Source organism: Ranitomeya imitator, chromosome 8 (assembly GCF_032444005.1).
Source record: "Ranitomeya imitator isolate aRanImi1 chromosome 8, aRanImi1.pri, whole genome shotgun sequence".
Lineage (NCBI taxonomy): Eukaryota > Metazoa > Chordata > Amphibia > Anura > Dendrobatidae > Ranitomeya > Ranitomeya imitator.
Window position 1 is genome coordinate 178,303,402 of NC_091289.1, and position 16,507 is coordinate 178,319,908.

General features: G+C 41.9%; 1 protein-coding gene across 1 annotated transcript in view; it reads left to right on the top strand.

Annotated features, from left to right (window-relative positions):
• COL24A1 (collagen type XXIV alpha 1 chain) overlaps positions 1-16,507 on the top strand; it is a 261,918-nt gene that overhangs the window by 45,532 nt on the left and 199,879 nt on the right. The gene's annotated exons all lie outside the window — the stretch shown is intronic.

Consider the following 16,507-nt stretch of genomic DNA (forward strand, 5'->3'; position numbering starts at 1 on the left):
AAGGGTTTTTAGTGTGTTAATTACAATTTTGTTAAACTTTTTTACTCTGCAGCTTGCATGTATTACCAGACATTGCAAGCTGCTTGATTCTGTTCAGTCTTATTCATGAAAGATGGCTCCCTGTGAAGTCAATCTACAACACATTGCGAGTGGATTCACAGCTGCTTTTCTCCAGTTCAGTCTGAAGTGAGCTTCTTTTTCATTATGACATAATATGCCAGTATTTTATTGTGTTAATTACAATTTTTAACCCTTTTTCTTCTGCAGCTTTCATGTATTACAGTACATTGCAAGCTGCATGATTCTGTTCAGTCTTATTCTAGACAGGTGGCTCCATGTGAGGTCAGTTTACAGCACCTTTTTCTTCTCCTAAAAAGAAATCTAAACTCAAATCTTATAAAATTAAATATAAACAACTCAAATAATAATTGAGATTAGACAATCATTAAGGTGAAGATAGAAGGTTGGAGACGGAGCTGACATGGAAGCATCTGTTGGGATGAGAATGAAAGGTCCATTTACACCTGACGAATAGGTGAGCGTACATTCTTGATAATTCGCCCATGTAAAGATGCTTCTGACCGACCGACTGGACAGTTTGTGGTGGCAAAGAATGATCTCTGTCAACACAACATTGCTCTAAATGAAAGGGATGTGCTAAGGTCCAGACTTCTGCCCATAATAGAGTGACAATTGGCTACATATGGCCTTGCTTAAAGGCCTATGTAGACAGGACTATATCAACACTATTGGAATTAAAGGGGTTGTCTGGTTTAGAAACAGATTAGATTAAGGGGATTTTGGTGTTAATAGAGTTGAGGTCCCTCATTTGTGATTTCCATTAATTAGCCGATGTAGAGAGTAGCTGCAAAAGATTAGTCTCTCACTCTCTTGAAGACCAGCTGCAAGGTTCTTCCCTTGCAGATTACAGCCGATTATTGGAGGTACCAGAAGAGGGATTCTGTAATAAGCTTACTTTCAGGGGCCTCTAAAAAGTAGTCTGACAACCTTTAATAAGTACTTGGTTCCCCAGTTGCTGCAATAAGGTCAAGGACTTGTATTAGAAAATAAAATGTAGCTTGCATTTGGCATCCCAGTTTTCCCCCAAAGGAATTACCGTAAATGGAGTTGAGGTCAGGGCTCTGTGAAGGTCGACCAACTTCTTGCACACCAAAAGGTCCAATGTAAACTATGACTCAAAAGCCTCAGACCATTATTCCTTCCTTTAAACATTACAGATGACACGGTGTTGTTTTGGAGCAAAAAGTGTTCTCCTTACAGCCAGCAAACCGAGATTCATCCATCAGACTTCCAGATGTATGGTGATTCATCTAATGGGGGTGGCCTGTACATTACTCTAATGCTAACCATTTGCATTATACAGATTGATCTCAGACTTGTGTGTGGTTGCTCAGCCACGAAAACCCAATGTTAGAAGCTCCCGTGAACAGTTGTGCTGACATTGCTTCTAATAGCAGCACGAAACTTGGTAATTAATGGATGTACTTCAGCACTCTGTCATCCTGTTCTGTGAGTTTGAGTGTCCTGCTGCTTGTTGACTAGGCAGGTCTAGCAAGACAGCAATATGACTGAGTAAAGGTGGCCTAATATCTTAAGCTGTCCATACAAGAGATACTGTACCTGTCAATCGAACGTTCATTCGGCAGACAGCTAATTCTCCTGAATCTCCCATATACAAGGATGCACAGCCAAGCCAAACACTCATGTGTTTTCCACAGGGAGAGAAAGCCACTGCCAGACCTCATTGGCAGCTGCCTATTTTTCCTGAGAAAAAAGGATCAGTAATCGAACTGTCCGATCCTTTGCTACCCAAACATCATTCGCGAAGGGACAGTTAAGAGACCCCCATACTTGACAGATAGTCGGCTATTCCTAAAGGCCTTTAGACAGCGTTTGGCCAAATCAAAGGTTATTCCACAACTAGATATAATATTCCTTGTATAGAGTATAAAGAAAATGACCAGTGTTTGCCATTTATATGCTGTTAAAAAAATTGATCCATTCAATAGTTTATTGTCAATATAAATTGCTTTTTTGCCTGGCTTGTCAGGGAAGGAGCAGAGCCTCTGCAGTAACATGTCAGTATAGCTGACAAGACCCTTTCTGCAGGGGAAGTAAGAAGAGCGTAGATTGTCAGCCTCCATATGGGAAAGGTGGCTGAGTACAAATTTGTAACATCACCATAGAGAGGCACATGGAAGCCAAAATTATATAAACAGGTACCATATATTAAAGGGCTTCTCCGATATTTTAATATTGATGGCTTATCCTTAGGATAGGTCATCAATACCAGATCTGTGGGCGTGCAACACCCGGAACCCGTACCGATCAGCTTTTCCCAGTGCTGGCAGCAGCTGGCTGTGGTTAGTTGGGGAGCGGAACAGCGTAGCTCCATCATCTGCAGATGTGCCATACCACATCGCGACCACTATAAAACTGATGAAACTGTGCTCTGCAGCTCCACAACTGATCACATCTGGTCACAGCCAGCACCAAGAACAACTGATCGGCGAGGGAGCGAGATGTCGCATCCCCCATCAATCTAGTATTGATTGTTATGGCTGGCAATCAGGCAACACAGCGTGCAGTAATCAGCGCACATACAGAGATCTGGCAATAACCAAAAACAATAGGACGAGCTCTGAGACGTGGAATCTCTGTAGACTGCAGTACCTGATCTATCCTCACACAACTATAAGCAGCAGTGGATTGCGCCTAACAACTACCTATGCAACTCGGCACTGCCTGAGGAGCTGACTAGCCTGAAGATAGAAATACAAGCCTGACTTACCTCAGAGAAATACCCCAAAGGAATAGGCAGCCCCCCACATATAATGACTGTTAGCAAGATGAAAAGACAAACGTAGGAATGAAATAGATTCAGCAAAGTGAGGCCCGATATTCTAGACAGAGCGAGGATAGCAAAGAGAACTATGCAGTCTACAAAAAACCCTAAAACGAAAACCACGCAAAGGGGCAAAAAGACCCACCGTGCCGAACTAACAGCACGGCGGTGCACCCCTCTGCTTCTCAGAGCTTCCAGCAAAAGACAATAGCAAGCTGGACAGAAAAAAACAAAAAACAAACTAGAAGCACTTATCTAGCAGAGCAGCAGGCCCAAGGAAAGATGCAGTAGCTCAGATCCAATACTGGAACATTGACAAGGAGCAAGGAAGACAGACTCAGGTGGAGCTAAATAGCAAGGCAGCCAACGAGCTCACCAAAACACCTGAGGGAGGAAGCCCAGAGACTGCAATACCACTTGTGACCACAGAAGTGAACTCAGCCACAGAATTCACAACAGTACCCCCCCCTTGAGGAGGGGTCACCGAACCCTCACCAGAACCCCCAGGCCGACCAGGATGAGCCACATGAAAGGCACGAACAAGATCTGGGGCATGGACATCAGAGGCAAAAACCCAGGAATTATCTTCCTGAGCATAACCCTTCCATTTGACCAGATACTGGAGTTTCCGTCTAGAGACACGAGAATCCAAAATCTTCTCCACAATATACTCCAATTCCCCCTCCACCAAAACAGGGGCAGGAGGCTCCACAGATGGAACCATAGGTGCCACGTATCTCCTCAACAACGACCTATGGAATACATTATGTATGGAAAAGGAGTCTGGGAGGGTCAGACGAAAAGACACCGGATTGAGAATCTCAGAAATCCTATACGGACCAATAAAACGAGGTTTAAATTTAGGAGAGGAAACCTTCATAGGAATATGACGAGAAGATAACCAAACCAAATCCCCAACACGAAGTCGGGGTCCCACACGGCGTCTGCGATTAGCGAAAAGCTGAGCCTTCTCCTGGGACAAGGTCAAATTGTCCACTACCTGAGTCCAGATCTGCTGCAACCTGTCCACCACAGAATCCACACCAGGACAGTCCGAAGACTCAACCTGTCCTGAAGAGAAACGAGGATGGAACCCAGAATTGCAGAAAAATGGAGAGACCAAGGTAGCCGAGCTGGCCCGATTATTAAGGGCGAACTCAGCCAACGGCAAAAATGACACCCAATCATCCTGGTCAGCGGAAACAAAACATCTCAGATATGTTTCCAAGGTCTGATTGGTTCGTTCGGTCTGGCCATTAGTCTGAGGATGGAAGGCCGAGGAGAAAGATAGGTCAATGCCCATCCTACCACAAAAGGCTCGCCAGAACCTCGAGACAAACTGGGAACCTCTGTCAGAAACAATATTCTCAGGAATGCCATGTAAACGAACCACATGCTGGAAGAACAAAGGCACCAAATCAGAGGAGGAAGGCAATTTAACCAAGGGCACCAGATGGACCATTTTAGAAAAGCGATCACAGACCACCCAAATGACCGACATTTTTTGAGAAACGGGAAGGTCAGAAATGAAATCCATCGAAATATGTGTCCAAGGCCTCTTCGGGACCGGCAAGGGCAAAAGCAACCCACTGGCACGTGAACAGCAGGGCTTAGCCCTAGCACAAATTCCACAGGACTGCACAAAAGCACGCACATCCCGTGACAGAGATGGCCACCAGAAGGATCTAGCAACCAACTCCCTGGTACCAAAGATTCCTGGATGACCGGCCAGCACCGAACAATGAAGTTCAGAGATAACTTTACTAGTCCACCTATCAGGGACGAACAGTTTCTCGGCCGGACAACGATCAGGTTTATTAGCCTGAAATTTCTGCAACACTCTCCGCAAATCAGGGGAGATGGCAGACACAATGACTCCTTCCTTGAGGATACTCGCCGGCTCAGATAACCCCGGAGAGTCGGGCACAAAACTCCTAGACAGAGCATCCGCCTTCACATTTTTAGAGCCCGGAAGGTATGAAATCACAAAATCAAAACGAGCAAAAAATAACGACCAACGGGCCTGTCTAGGATTCAAGCGCTTGGCAGACTCGAGATAAGTCAAGTTCTTATGATCAGTCAATACCACCACGCGATGCTTAGCACCCTCAAGCCAATGACGCCACTCCTCGAATGCCCACTTCATGGCCAGCAACTCTCGGTTGCCCACATCATAATTACGCTCAGCAGCAGAAAATTTCCTGGAAAAGAAAGCACATGGTTTGAACACTGAGCAACCAGAACCTCTCTGTGACAAAACCGCCCCTGCACCAATCTCAGAAGCATCAACCTCGACCTGGAACGGAAGAGAAACATCAGGTTGACACAACACAGGGGCACAGCAAAAACGACGCTTCAACTCCTGAAAAGCTTCCACGGCAGCAGAAGACCAATTAACCAAATCAGCACCCTTCTTGGTCAAATCGGTCAATGGTCTGGCAATGCTAGAAAAATTACAGATGAAGCGACGATAAAAATTAGCAAAGCCCAGGAATTTCTGCAGACTTTTTAGAGATGTCGGCTGAGTCCAATCCTGGATGGCCTGAACCTTAACCGGATCCATCTCGATAGTAGAAGGGGAAAAGATGAACCCCAAAAATGAAACTTTCTGCACACCGAAGAGACACTTTGATCCCTTCACGAACAAGGAATTAGCACGCAGTACCTGGAAAACCATTCTGACTTGCTTCACATGAGACTCCCAATCATCTGAGAAGATCAAAATGTCATCCAAGTAAACAATCAAGAATTTATCCAGATACTCACGGAAAATGTCATGCATAAAATACTGAAAAACAGATGGAGCATTGGCAAGTCCGAACGGCATCACCAGATACTCAAAATGACCCTCGGGCGTATTAAATGCCGTTTTCCATTCATCTCCCTGCCTGATTCTCACCAGATTATACGCACCACGAAGATCAATCTTAGTAAACCAACTAGCCCCCTTAATCCGAGCAAACAAGTCAGAAATCAATGGCAAGGGATACTGAAACTTAACAGTGATCTTATTAAGAAGGCGGTAATCAATACACGGTCTTAGCGAACCATCCTTCTTGGCTACAAAAAAGAACCCTGCTCCCAATGGTGACGACGATGGGCGAATATGTCCCTTCTCCAGGGACTCCTTCACATAACTGCGCATAGCGGTGTGTTCAGGTACGGACAAATTAAATAAACGACCCTTAGGGAATTTACTACCAGGAATCAAATCGATAGCACAATCACAATTCCTATGCGGAGGTAGGGCATCAGACTTGGACTCTTCAAATACATCCTGAAAGTCCGACAAGAACTCTGGGATGTCAGAAGGAATGGATGACGAAATAGACAAAAATGGAACATCACCATGTACTCCCTGACAACCCCAGCTGGTTACCGACATAGAGTTCCAATCCAATACTGGATTATGGGTTTGTAGCCATGGCAACCCCAACACGACCACATCATGCAAATTATGCAGTACCAGAAAGCGAATAACTTCCTGATGTGCAGGAGCCATGCACATGGTCAGCTGGGCCCAGTACTGAGGCTTATTCTTGGCCAAAGGTGTAGCATCAATTCCTCTCAACGGAATAGGACACCGCAAAGGCTCCAAGAAAAATCCACAACGTTTAGCATAATCCAAATCCATCAGATTCAGGGCAGCGCCTGAATCCACAAACGCCATGACAGAATACGATGACAAAGAGCACATTAAGGTAATGGACAAAAGGAATTTGGATTGTACAGTACCAATAACGGCAGAGCTATCGAACCGCCTAGTGCGTTTAGGACAATTAGAAATAGCATGAGTAGAATCACCACAATAGAAACACAGTCTGTTCAGACGTCTGTGTTCTTGCCGTTCTACTTTAGTCATAGTCCTGTCGCACTGCATAGGCTCAGGTTTACTCTCAGGCAGTACCGCCAGATGGTGCACAGATTTACGCTCGCGCAAGCGACGACCGATCTGAATGGCCAAGGACATAGACTCATTCAAACCAGCAGGCATAGGAAATCCCACCATTACATCCTTAAGAGCTTCAGAGAGACCCTTTCTGAACAAAGCCGCTAGTGCAGATTCATTCCACAGAGTGAGTACTGACCATTTCCTAAATTTCTGACAATATACTTCTACATCATCCTGACCCTGGCATAAAGCCAGCAGATTTTTCTCAGCCTGATCCACTGAATTAGGCTCATCGTAAAGCAATCCGAGCGCCAGGAAAAATGCATCAACATTACTCAATGCAGAATCTCCTGGTGCAAGAGAAAACGCCCAGTCCTGTGGGTCGCCGCGCAAAAAAGAAATAATAATCAAAACCTGTTGAATAGGATTACCAGAAGAATGAAGTTTCAAGGCCAAAAATAGCTTACAATTATTTCTGAAGCTCAGGAACTTAGTTCTGTCACCAAAAAAACAAATCAGGAATCGGAATTCTTGGTTCTAGCATCGATTTCTGATCAATAGTATCTTGAATCTTTTGTACATTTACAACGAGATTATCCATTGAGGAGCACAGAGCCTGAATATCCATGTCCACAGCTGTGTCCTGAAGCACTCTAATGTCTAGGGGAAAAAAAAGACTGAAGACAGAGCTAAGAAAAAAAAATGATGTCAGGATTTCTTTTTTCCCTCTATTGGGAATCATTGGTGTGGCTCCTTGTACTGTTATGGCTGGCAATCAGGCAACACAGCGTGCAGTAATCAGCGCACATACAGAGATCTGGCAATAACCAAAAACAATAGGACGAGCTCTGAGACGTGGAATCTCTGTAGACTGCAGTACCTGATCTATCCTCACACAACTATAAGCAGCAGTGGATTGCGCCTAACAACTACCTATGCAACTCGGCACTGCCTGAGGAGCTGACTAGCCTGAAGATAGAATACAAGCCTGACTTACCTCAGAGAAATACCCCAAAGGAATAGGCAGCCCCCCACATATAATGACTGTTAGCAAGATGAAAAGACAAACGTAGGAATGAAATAGATTCAGCAAAGTGAGGCCCGATATTCTAGACAGAGCGAGGATAGCAAAGAGAACTATGCAGTCTACAAAAAACCCTAAAACGAAAACCACGCAAAGGGGCAAAAAGACCCACCGTGCCGAACTAACAGCACGGCGGTGCACCCCTCTGCTTCTCAGAGCTTCCAGCAAAAGACAATAGCAAGCTGGACAGAAAAAAACAAAAAACAAACTAGAAGCACTTATCTAGCAGAGCAGCAGGCCCAAGGAAAGATGCAGTAGCTCAGATCCAACACTGGAACATTGACAAGGAGCAAGGAAGACAGACTCAGGTGGAGCTAAATAGCAAGGCAGCCAACGAGCTCACCAAAACACCTGAGGGGGGAAGCCCAGAGACTGCAATACCACTTGTGACCACAGAAGTGAACTCAGCCACAGAATTCACAACAATTGATGATCTATCGGAAAGAGAGGCCATCAAAATTAAAGGTACTAGACAACCCCTTTAAGATTGGCGTTTTATTGAATGCTGTGCTGGAATTAACCATTAAGTGGGCCACACAACCTCCCAAGGTGAGCAGTTACCGCATCCTCCAATCCTTCACTGGTTTATTGGATAAGACCCTGTTGCGCTTGTATTGTCCCCTCTGTTTTCTCAAGCCAGAGACTGGCTTACGTTTTTGATATAATTCACGCCAGTACACCACTTCAGTGTCAGGAATAATGATGAATCTTTCGGAAACTTTGGCCGAGTTGGCCAGGACTGGTTGTGCAAAACATTTGCCACATTTGCCAGAATTCTGGCAAACCCACCTTGGTGAATTGAGCCCAAAACCCAAAAACGTTTTACGATAGAAACCCTGCAGATACCGTAACTACGGTAAATCAGCTATTTCTGTATCTGCCTTTCAGGATTTTTGATATGACAATTTTTTCTAGGGAAACTTACAGTGGGGCAAAAAAGTATTTAGTCAGTCAGCAATAGTGCAAGTTCCACCACTTAAAAAGATGAGAGGCGTCTGTAATTTACATCATAGGTAGACCTCAACTATGGGAGACAAACTGAGAAAAAAAAATCCAGAAAATCACATTGTCTGTTTTTTTTAACATTTTATTTGCATATTATGGTGGAAAATAAGTATTTGGTCAGAAACAAAATTTAATCTCAATACTTTGTAATATATCCTTTGTTGACAATGACAGAGGTCAAACGTTTTCTGTAAGTCTTCACAAGGTTGCCAGACACTGTTGTTGGTATGTTGACCCATTCCTCCATGCAGATCTCCTCTATAGCAGTGATGTTTTTGGCTTTTCGCTTGGCAACACAGACTTTCAACTCCCTCCAAAGGTTTTCTATAGGGTTGAGATCTGGAGACTGGCTAGGCCACTCCAGGACCTTGAAATGCTTCTTACGAAGCCACTCCTTCGTTGCCCTGGCGGTGTGCTTTGGATCATTGTCATGTTGAAAGACCCAGCCACGTTTCATCTTCAATGCCCTTGCTGATGGAAGGAGGTTTGCACTCAAAATCTCACGATACATGACCCCATTCATTCTTTCATGTACCCGGATCAGTCGTCCTGGCCCCTTTGCAGAGAAACAGCCCCAAAGCATGATGTTTCCACCACCATGCTTTACAGTAGGTATGGTGTTTGATGGATGCAACTCAGTATTCTTTTTCCTCCAAACACGACAAGTTGTGTTTCTACCAAACAGTTCCAGTTTGGTTTCATCAGACCATAGGACATTCTCCCAAAACTCCTCTGGATCATCCAAATGCTCTCTAGCAAACTTCAGACGGGCCCGGACATGTACTGGCTTAAGCAGTGGGACACGTTTGACACTGCAGGATCGGAGTCTATGGTGGCGTAGTGTGTTACTTATGGTAGGCCTTGTTACATTGGTCCCAGATCTCTGCAGTTCATTCACTAGATCCCCCCGCGTGGTTCTGGGATTTTTGCTCACCGTTCTTGTGATCATTCTGACCCCACGGGGTGGGATTTTGCGTGGAGCCCCAGATCGAGGGAGATTATCAGTGGTCTTGTATGTCTTCCATTTTCTAATTATTGCTCCCACTGTTGATTTCTTCACTCCAAGCTGGTTGGCTATTGCAGATTCAGTCTTCCCAGCCTGGTGCAGGGCTACAATTTTGTTTCTGGTGTCCTTTGACAGCTCTTTGGTCTTCACCATAGTGGAGTTTGGAGTCAGACTGTTTGAGGGTGTGCACAGGTGTCTTTTTATACTGATAACAAGTTTAAACAGGTGCCATTACTACAGGTAATGAGTGGAGGAAAGAGGAGACTCTTAAAGAAGAAGTTACAGGTCTGTGAGAGCCAGAAATCTTGATTGTTTGTTTCTGACCAAATACTTATTTTCCACCATAATATGCAAATAAAATGATAAAAAAAACAGACAATGTGATTTTCTGGATTTTTTTTTTCTCAGTTTGTCTCCCATAGTTGAGGTCTACCTATGATGTAAATTACAGACGCCTCTCATCTTTTTAAGTGGTGGAACTTGCACTATTGCTGACTGACTAAATACTTTTTTGCCCCACTGTATTTTTAAGAGACTATTCCCATTTCAGTCATTTGAGACCAGCAATCAGAGGTGACTGTGATTATGGAAACAACCAAGCAAAGAGCGCTTATAGAATTTAATAGGAGTTATAGAAATAGCAGAGCTCGCTCTACTGTAATCCCAGCGACGTCTGGCTGCCACTTATAGAGAGGTATTCCCATGTCAGTCGTGAGTGAATCGGATGCCTCTTTAGGGTATGTGCACACGTTGCGGGTTTTGCTGCGGATCCGCAGCGGTTTTGACGCTGCAGATCCGCAGCAGTTTTCCATGTGGTGTACAGTACAATTTTAACTTATGGAAAACAACAAACGCTGTGCACATGCTGCGGAAAAAAACGCGTGGAAACGCTGCGGTTTATTTTTCGCAGCATGTCAATTCTTTGTGCGGAATCCGCAGCGGTTTGGCACCTGCTCCATATTAAAAATCCGCAGGTGTCTAAAACCGCAGTGTTAACCGCACAAAAAAACGCAATAAATTCACAGTACTTTTTGCACTGCGGATTTAATCAAATCCGCTGCGTAAAATTCCGCAACGGAATCCGCAGCGTGTGCACATGGCCTTAAGTATAGCAGTTAAAAAACCTTTGATTTATTGCTTCAGGCTTCACAATTGCAGAAACACCATCTTTACTTGATTGATCTGTTATAAATATTTCTCAATGACATGATGCAATATATTGAAAAAACAAAAACAGGATCCCAATAGAAATGACAAATGTTTCACTCTGGAACAGATTTTCACCAGATCCAGTTGCGATTAATCCTTTTTTTTTTGCATTTGAACAGATTGAATTAGTTTTGCTTCAGTAATGAAAGTGGCTTTTTTTTTCTCCTCCAAGTTTATATTTTGGGTTATTTGAGGAGACCATACCATTCAAGTAGAGCCAACTGTCTGCTTGAGCTCAGAAAGCATTTACATGTGCGCCACTGACAGGCAGGGAATGTAAGTCATCCTCCGCTCTACCTCTCCAGTTCCCTGCCAAACCTAGCTCCAGGGGAGAAGGAAGCCGGGCCGTGTTCAGAATTGCTGTGCAATTATGGTGCAAAACGCTCAGGGCAACACACGCACAGCTACGATGTCTTTATAATCCCGGTGATCAGTGGTTTTGATACTGAACAAAAGTGTCAAACCTAAGAAAAATATTTAGAATTTTTTATTTTTCTTTTATTAGTTACCTTAGTAATATTCTTTTACTATCTGTTACATATTGACCTGAGCGTTTAAGAATCTGAAAGAAATACAAAGAATCATGTTGGGTATTATAGCAAATCCGGATCAACATTTCCAGTAATATAAAAGCACGTGGCTGTTTTCACCTATAAATGGGACTTAAGGGTGCCCCCATTAAAGTGGAAAAATGATAAATAAATAATAGCGATTAGCGCGGATATCTGGAACTGGAATAAATGGCGCTATAATAATAAATAATAATAGCAATATCTCAAGTCTATGTATCAAAACGGCTGAAAAAAAGATACAAAAGCCTTTTGAACATTTATTTTTATAAAGAATAATTTTACTTAAAAAAATAATATATATATACAGTATATATTTACATATATATATCTGAGCGATTTTTCATTTGTTAGCTTTTCTTTCTTCCAACAATCACAAATGTTTAATTGTTACTCGTTCTCGCCATACGAGGGCTTGTTTTTTTTTTAAGTAGTTGTAGTTTTGAATGTGAGGTTTTGATAACTTGTTATTGCAATTTTTTAGGAAATTGCAAAGACCAAAAAAATATTTAAATTTTGGCACTTTGATTTTTTTTTTGTATTGGCATTCTCCATATGGGATAAATGTTTTTATATTTTATTAGTTTCTGACAATGACGTAGGCGGAAATACCAAATATGTTATTTTTCTATTATTTATATTTTGCTATTTACGTTTGTAAAAAAAAAAAAAAGAGGAATAATTTTAACTTTTAAAACAGTTTAAAAATATATGACAAATATATACGGTAAATGTTTTTTTGCTTTTTTTTTTACACTTTGCCTATTTAATACAAAGTATAGTATTGTAGTGTATGAAATTGTGAGGAGCGCCCATAGTCATCATCCTATGGATGCCAGAAACATGAGGTTTTTACATCCTTGGAATTTATGTTTTTTACGATTCTCCAATAAATGTTTGATATACTTTATTCATTGTTGGATGGATGTGCCAAATTCTTTCCTCCTCACAATTTCATAACTTGGCTGAACTTCATCAGCGGGACCGGCACCCTACACACGGATTTCAACCACCAGCATTGGACTGCAAGGTGTGATGAGCACAATATCCCCCTCTCCTCTCTTATTGTAGGGTATTGTGAAATTGACAATCCCCTCTAAAGCGTAGTAGCCCATAGGCTGGGCTTTACAGAAGCTCTAACATGGCAGACATGAAGGTCTTCGATAGACACCTAGTGCCATATTTCAGGTTATTCTTAAGCCATTATTCTTCTATTACATTGTCCCACCCTTTGGGGTATTTGGAGTATTGGGGTATTTTCAGATCAGGACAATGTAGGGGGATCTTCTTGCCATGGTCACAGTTCCATCTATATTATGATTGACAGGGGTCCACAAGGTCCAACTCTACCTATCAAACATTGATGGTGTGTCGTAAAGCTCCAGAGAAATCCTTTAAATGATACCAAGTCGGTGGAATTTGCCCGTCAATATATATATATATATATATATATATATATTTATACCCATTTCCAATCTAACAAAAATTAGAAACGTAGGAGAAATTTGCGTTATTAGAAAGGCAATGCTGTCTGAAAACTTTCTGCATAAATGGCGCGTAGCCCAGTTGGTTTATGGTTGCATGTGGTTGGAAGTTTTACTCGTATAACTAGACCCAGCCATGCCACCCCCGTCCGCCTAAACACACTGCAGAATTCAAGTGTTCCTGACAGATTAGATCCATAGGATTATATGTGTTCTTAAGTGGGTGGTCCACTTCTTTAAAGGATATGTGTCCTTATATAACAAGCAATGGTGGTATTAACAAGCATGGCATAAACTGCTCTGGATTACTTGGTGTTCCCATATGTTTGTGAATTTTCCAGTTATGCTAATTGTCTTGGCAAAAAAAAAGTATTAGTTGGTTTTCTGTATTGTTTAAAAATCAGAAAATGAAAAGAAAGAAAATCAGTAGACATTAAAGATATATTTAGAATGAAAAATGTGTTAAATTGGTCATAATGATATTCAGTAATGGCATTTTTTGACTCTCAAACCTCTATAACTTTGGCTTTCGGTCGATGTCAGTCAACCCTACGATCATGTGATGTCCTTATGGACCATTTGTCATTGCATTAAAGGGGTTATGCAGAACTATTTGATTTTTTTTTTACTATGGGTCTAGGAACTAACAGGCAGATAGTTGCTAACTACCTGACGGTTCTGCCCAGTGCACATCTCTGCCAGCACAGAGTCGTCACAGACCGTTCCTGCCAGCTATTCTGCTGCTTCAGATCAACAGAGCAGTGGCGTCTCTTCTGCTCTGCTTTGTCGATGGGTTGGCAATGCTGACGTCATTCTGATTGACAGCTGGCTCCCTGCAGTTGGACTTTAAGTCCAACCTTAAAGACTGAGTTCTTGCAGGTCTTCCTCCCCTTTTAATCCAAAATTCAATGATAGCATGATCGCTGCCTCCTAAATTTCCAGAAATCTTTACTTCCTCAATCATTCCCTCCCTGTTAATAAGAACTAGGTCCAAGATTGCAGATCCTCTTGTTCTATCTTCTAACTGTTGAAAGTTAAAGTTTTGAGCTAAGAATTTTCTGGACCCATTACTATTTTCCTGAGAGAGATTCCCAACAAATATCTGGTTAGTTAAAATCTCCCATTATCACGATGTTGTATTTTCTTGAAAAAAAGAGTTCATCCATATCTTCAGTCTGTTGAGGTGGCCTATAATAAACACCCACGATATTGTCCTTTCTGTTCTTTTCTCCTTGTATTCTTACCCAAGCAATTTCTACAGAGCTACCAGTCTCTGAAGCTTGGATCTCTGTGGAGATATACGTTTTCCTAACACACAATGCAACACCTCCTCCCCTCTTGTTAATCCTGTTTCTAATAAATATGTTGTAGCCTTCAATGTTTGTATTCCAATCATGTATATCATCCCACCAAGTTTCATTAATGCCTATGACATTATATGTCTCTTCAGTGTTAGCAGCTCCAATTCTCTTTCTCTCTCTTTTTCTCATGCTCTGTCCTTTTGTATAGATACATTTTAGCTTGTAGTTGGTTTCTCTTGCTCCTCTATTTTCATTCAAAGTTTGACGTTTTGTTCTTTATTTCCATTTCTAATAGCAGGGTTCTGAAAAGAATTAATTAGCTGCGTATTTTATCCTGGCAGTATGTTTCCTTTCCCATATTGCTCTAGTTTAAAGCTCTCCTGATGAGTGTAGCAAGGAGTCTACCAAATATGTGTTTTCCTGTTTTCGTAAGATGCAACCCATCTCTAGCAAGTAGTCCATCATGCAGGTAATTCACTCCATGGTTAAGAAACCTAAAACGTTTCTCACGACACCATAACGTAGCCAGTTGATCACCTGTAGAGTCCTTCCTGTTCATTCTTCTTGGTCCATGTCCATCCGTTGGGAGGATGGATGAGAAGACGACCTGCACTCCTAGTTCCTTCACTTTCTTACACATAGGTTCATGACCCATCTTTTCACACATGGGCAACTATAGATGGGAAGGTTCATACATTCCTCATTTTTATAATTTTTTCAAAATGACAGTAAAGATAGGTCATTGCAAAGGTCTTATCATGTTCTCATCTGCACTGTTGACGTTTTGCAAAAATAGTTTGAAGGTGTACTTCTGTATTTATGTGGTCATGGAGGTTACAATGCTTTGACTGTAGTCTGTTTTGACCATAGAAAACATTGACTTTGTATCTCAAATCTCCAACTCTCAATCAGGAATTGGAGTCACCTACGGTAATCTCAAAGCCAAAATGTAATCATGTTCTCAAATAAGAAGTCGGTTCCCCCTGTTATTGAATTATTAGACATGTAAGTTATTGCTATGTCGAATCCTTTGGAACATCATCCATTCAGTGAGCTATTTTTTTTGCTTTAAATGAAAAACCATTTCAAGGGCTTGTCTACAGGTTGTGTTTGGTATTGTAGATCAGCTATACTGAAGTGAATAGGTTTGGCAGGCAGGCATGGCACTATTTTTGTTGGAAAGCAGCCATTTTTTTCTAATCCTGGAAATTGACGCTTTGGTAAATATAGCTGTCTTATAGCATTGGGGTACCAAGTTTGATTTTGACCAAGCGTAGTATCTACGGAGAGTTGATATATTTTTTTGCAATTGCTCACATTACATTAAAAGGAATATGTCAGCAGGATTTCGCCTCCAATACTATTTACATGTGTGTAGCTCTTTCAAAGACAAGTCTAGCATCACCTTTTCATGGCCAGTCCTTTCCTCCATTCTTTAGAAATCAGGAGGAAAGGATATGCAAATTAGGCTTAAGGACTATGGTAGATCTGAAGCCTCTCTCACTCTAGCGCTATTTCCAGCCAAGCTCCGCCTCCTCCTGTGTGATTGACAGCCTCTATGCTAACCTTCCTCCTACCAGGGCATTTGGACATCATGAATGGTCAGGTAACCCTTCTGTAAGCCAGCGAGAAGAGCTGCTCTTTACAAGTGGCTTCACGTTCTACCAGAAATTAGCTTTTATTCTATTATTTGGATAGCCATTTACCTGAACAACTTTCATGTTATACTATACTACTACTACTCTACTCTTCCGGATAAAATCAGATGTAGAGACTGAAGAGAAAACTCATTTAATGCAGTTGGACAGGTTGTTTCTAAATTATCAGATTGCTGTACGATGCATAGGGAAATGATGCCACTTCTCAGAATGCAAAACCCCAGAGGAAGCGTTTTACAGATATTTAAGGAATTTCAGCTCTGAAATTTACAGAATTGTAAATGCAGCTCTGGCGTTTATTACAATCTTGGAATAAATCTTGGAATCAGTAAGATATTTGTCATGCATATGAAGTTGTTTAGCCTTTTAAGTGGGTTTATTCACTATGTAAACTATAAGATGAAGAATATTAATAATCTTTGCACAGTTTCTT